General features: G+C 42.4%; 1 long non-coding RNA gene across 1 annotated transcript; it reads right to left on the bottom strand.

Moving 5' to 3' along the window:
* Positions 1–571: 571 nt before the first annotated feature.
* Positions 572–1,710, bottom strand: LOC132079671 (uncharacterized). Its single transcript, XR_009419439.1, has 3 exons — positions 1,576–1,710; positions 1,388–1,463; positions 572–874 (listed from the first exon to the last, which is right to left on the bottom strand). It is a non-coding gene; the product is annotated as an uncharacterized LOC132079671 (long non-coding RNA).
* Positions 1,711–4,910: the final 3,200 nt, after the last annotated feature.

Below are 4,910 nucleotides of genomic sequence, written 5' to 3'. Positions count from 1 at the left end.
CCCAGTGGAACAAAACATTTTGAGAATAGAAGATGGAAATGAAGCTAAAGCATTCTCAATATCAGATTTTGCACACATTTTTTTTTTGCAATAACACAGAGGGAAGAAAGAGAATAAGAAAATGAGTTAGAGGGAGATGGAGAGAGAGATGGTCTATTAAGCAAAGCTACTTTTTTACTCTCTGAATTTACAGTCCTGATAGACATCTCTTTTCAAAATTACTCATTTTTTATATTCAGATACTACAGCTTTCAGGACTAGGTCCTAGATTTGTCTGGACAGATTACCCTCTTATTTCCACAATGAAACTTAATTATCCTTTTTATGTCTTCAGATACTTCCAGTTATTTCCTGAACTGTTTCTGGGGACAGAGAGCAGCTGATGGGTCAGTCAGTAAAGTAAATACTGTGCATCCCTACTGTTTTTAAGGCAAAAGCCCTTTGGCCCCATGTCTTTTTAGAATATTTTGAGGGCTAGCACATATAATTTGCTCAGATCTACTTTCCTGAGCTTTTCTTCTTTTTGTGACTAGGCAGAGACTCATCATTTTCTCACCACCTTTCTGTGTATTACTTGGAAGCATCTAAATGTGACTAACTCACCTGGAATCCGTAGAGGGATATTTGAATGCGTCATCCCTGAGACAAGAATAACTCCTCCTGAAATCCAGGGTGGAATTGACTGCGTGGCTTCAAACACCCCTTCCTGCACCCCTGCTGCTGCAGCAAGAAGGAATGCATCCGAGTGCTCAGAGCCCAAATGAATAAATAAACTGGCTCAAAGCAATGGCAGGAGCACACAGGGGTGTGGAAGTTGCTGGTATTGAGTAGTTTCTGGATTTTAGGACACTCAAGGTTTCATCTGTAAAGAAAACTATAACACATAATCCACTGTCACTGCATTCTGTCTGAGCAGAGCTAACACAGAGCAGTCAACATGAAAATATCACCTGAAATAACCCAGGACCTGCAAATACTGAACAGAAAATTATAATGAGTATCCATTCAGACTTTGAGAGTTATTTTTTAGCTTTTTTCTTTATTTTTGAAGTCTCAGTTGTTCAAATTAGAAAGTAAAGAAGCGTTACAACTAATTAAAATATAAATTGGCTAGAGAAAATCACCCAAACCATCAGGAAGTAGAGAGAGAGCACAACTGAGCATGTGTTATAGAATCCTTTATGAATTAAATGCTAAATTCTAAAGGGCTGACCTGGCAAAATAATATTAATATAAATAGAGCAAGTGTTGCTGTGGTACCCAGGTATATTTTACTGGGTTGAACAAGTGGTGGTCAAATGCAGTTTAGCTAGGCTGGGATGAACAACAGACTTTGTATGGACTTTACATATTGTATTCACCCCGAATTAAACAAAATTTCTCTTACCCTGGCACAGTATTCACACTGCAGTCACATCTCTGCATGGAAGTTCCTTCTTCCAAGTCAAACTTGTGACCCCAGCCTGAAAGCAGGAACCAGCATGGTTCAGTATCACTGAGTCTGTCATACCAAAACCAGAAATTAAGATGTCACTGAGGTATAAAACACAAGTTTCTCTGTCACACCCAACCTACATTTTCTCCAGATGAGCTCATCGTCCTCAGTTTCCACTATCCTCAGAGAACAGATAATCTGTTTCCTATAAATACAATAAAGAGTGCTTCAAATGACATGACATTTTTTCAATTCATCATTTCGGTGATTCAAAATAAGTGTGAAGGGAAAAGATGCTGAAAGCAACAAGCAGCAGGAGCCCAGGACTGAGGAGCTCAGGAGGCTGAGTCCCCATTTTTGCTGGGTTTTGATGGATTCTCCCATCTCAGACCTGTCACCTGAACCTTCAGCCTGGGTGCATTTACCTCCACAGGGTCCTGCAGCCCTGTGTGCTGCACAATGATCTGGTCCTGATCTCATCTCTGCCCTCACTCCCTGCAACTGGAAAAACAGTGATAAAAAAATAATAATAAGCCCAGAATAATTATGTATTGTCTTTTTAGTGAAACAGGCCTTGAGCACTGAGAGCTCTCCACTGGGAGAAGTCCCATTTAAAAAATCTCCCTGGCATAAAAATGAATCAGATCCTGTTACATGAATGGCCTGTGTTTACTATTCTATTCACTTACCTTCTAGTCGTTCATTTTCTGAGCTGACTTGTGCCTCTTCCTCTGTTGCCAGCAGGAATTGGGTAACAAGAACTTGCTGGAAATGGAGTGGTAAACAAATAAACAAACACAGAGAAGGACCTGCTGACTTGGCAGATGCACTATTACAACCATGATGTAAAACTATCAAACAACAAATGCAACTTCTGAAAGTCTCATGACTCACATCACAAACAGCGAAGGGGAAACTGAAAGAGAATTAATGAATTTGGAACAACACTGGATTTTCAGATCATAGGAAAATCAGGACAAGTCTGGGTTGAATTCTTGGTCTGAATCAAATATTCTTCTTCCTGTAGCCATCAATCACTACATCCATTATCTGTAAAAAAGGCATCACTTGGACTACCCCAATAGCAACGACCACTCTACTATAACCAAGAAAATCAGTCAGCATCTTTGCTCTAGGGTAAGGAAAATATTTGGACACTTCAGGAGTGCTCATTTCTCCTCCCAAGAGCCCAAAACCTCTAAGTGTGTTACCAGGGCTCCTTGCTTCATCTGTTTCAATTTTGAAGCTCTTGGAAAAGGTAACAGTTCACAACTGCTGCAATGGTCTTGCCCCAGGGAGATGGACAAAGCAGCAGGGCAGAGGCAGAAACACCACAAGGAACCCAACGGATGTTTTCTTGGGAAAAAGGGGAGATTAATTAAAGGGGAAAATCTGCTGGCCATTAAGTGTCCTGGAGCAACTATTGTGACACTGAAGCAGTGAGTTTCTGTGTGGCTTTAAGACATCTGCCCTGAGGAAACATTTGCAATTGAAACTGTGTCCTCTTTTTCCCAAGTCTCGGATTCCCATGGGCCAGCAGTTGCCCTGCTAAATGAAATGCTTCTTTAGGGAGACTGGCTGGCCCCAGGGATTGGTAATGCAATATAGAGCCTTTCATCTCTCACCCATGAACCCAAGTCAAACAGAGTTTGGTAAATGGCCAATAACCCCTACCATTCCAGGGCTGTTTGGTGACCTGTGCGAAATGAGGAGGGTCATCTCTGTGTCTGTTTACTAGAAGGCAAGTGTCAACTTCACCATAAAAAAGGACACAGTTACTACTCATTATCACCCAATTTAACATTCTGAAGACAAGAGAACGAGCCTGGAAAACTCAGCCATCTTCTGACCCAACCATGGCGGTCCCAGTACATCAGGGCTTGAGGAACATTAATGAGGACAGCTGCATTGTAGCAAACCAGGCTGTGCCTCTCCTGCCAACCAGAAATCCAAGTCTGAGCTACTCTCAGCTGCGTGTGATTACAGTCCTTCCCAGATCCACATGGAAATCCACAGGACTCTGTCCAGTTTTTGGGTGCATCGGGCACTAAAACACAACCATGAAGTTACACAATGCTGCAGGCTTCTGCAAATCTGCATTTATGGTCTTAAAAAGGCACAGGCAACTTGCACAGGGACCCAGAATCCAGCACTGAGAGAGTTAATGTGCTGAGGAGCCCTGCACTGAAAGGCTCTGTTCCCTCACCCATGGTGAATATAGTGTTCTGGTTACCAAAATAGCTGTATTTGGAAGGGTTGAAGGCCAGAAGCTCATTGCAGTACCCACTCTTGCCCTATGCACCGCTTATTTTAAGGTCAGACCTTTAGCATCAGGAATCTGTTAGAAGAAAGAGGAATCGCTTTAAAAGTTGTTGCCACTCTGGGGATTACCCTGGAAGGTCTGAGAGGGTAAAGGAAAGGGCAGGGGCAGATAAACACTTGGCCACATGAAAAATCAGCTGCCCCTAAATTTCAATACATCTGCATAAACCTCCCAAAACTGCAGCCAGCTTGTTCTTCCTCACAGTGTTCCCAGTCACCAGCCTCATTTTGCAGCCCTTCTCATGCCACAGCAATGCTAACTCTGTCATTGTCAGCTGAGTTACTGTTTAATCCCTCCTATCTTGATTAATTGCATTAAATTGGTATACCTATGTTAATTAAACAGAAGACGGCAGAGGCAGCTTTTACTTCTTGTTCTTTTGTGTAGATCATTTCCCAGGGCTTCACAGGTTGTGGAAAAATAACAATACAGACACACCACACATCATATTTCAGCACAGCTGATAAAGCTATTTTACCCATACAGTGGTCCATGATTCTTTTTGCATATCACAGTACAGGTTTAATTACCACGCTGCTGCTGCATGGCAGCTCTTCTTGCTTTTTCTTTTTTTTATTTGTATTATTTGCAAGTCATAATCATGTTTTCCTGTCATCCCCGAGCAATGTGCATGCGTGCGTACAGGCAAATGCCAAGCCTGGAAAGGAAATTTGATGCGTGTCCATGAATTAGAGTTTTCAAACTTTGGCTGAAGATTAGTACATGTAAACATAGCTCTGCCCCCTTCATCTTGGATAATTGGTCACAAATGCTACTTGACACTTCTCAAATCAGACACTTTACATACTTCTGAGCATAGCTGAACTTTTTTGGCAGGAATTAATTTGCTTTGCAACTTAGCTGCTCGTTCCTGGCCCGATCCCTGATGCAGTGATTTCAGGGCAATGTTCTGCCCGTGTGAGGCAGGACCAGATCTGTTTGCCAGCGCCGACGAGCCCAGCTCTGCTGACTCCCTCACAAAAACAATTACTGCAGCTAATGTTCTGCCCTTTGCCAGCCTTGATTAACACTGGGATTTTTACCTTCAGGCCCCTCTTTCTCTCCCAATGACTGAGCAAGTTATAATGCATCAGGGGACGTCTCAAAAGAATGGGGAAGGCGATGTAGCATCCCCAGAAAATGCAACTTTTG

Source organism: Ammospiza nelsoni, chromosome 14 (assembly GCF_027579445.1).
Source record: "Ammospiza nelsoni isolate bAmmNel1 chromosome 14, bAmmNel1.pri, whole genome shotgun sequence".
NCBI classification, from domain to species: Eukaryota; Metazoa; Chordata; class Aves; order Passeriformes; family Passerellidae; genus Ammospiza; species Ammospiza nelsoni.
Note: the sequence above shows the minus strand (reverse complement) of the source record. Positions and strands in the feature narration are given on the sequence as shown.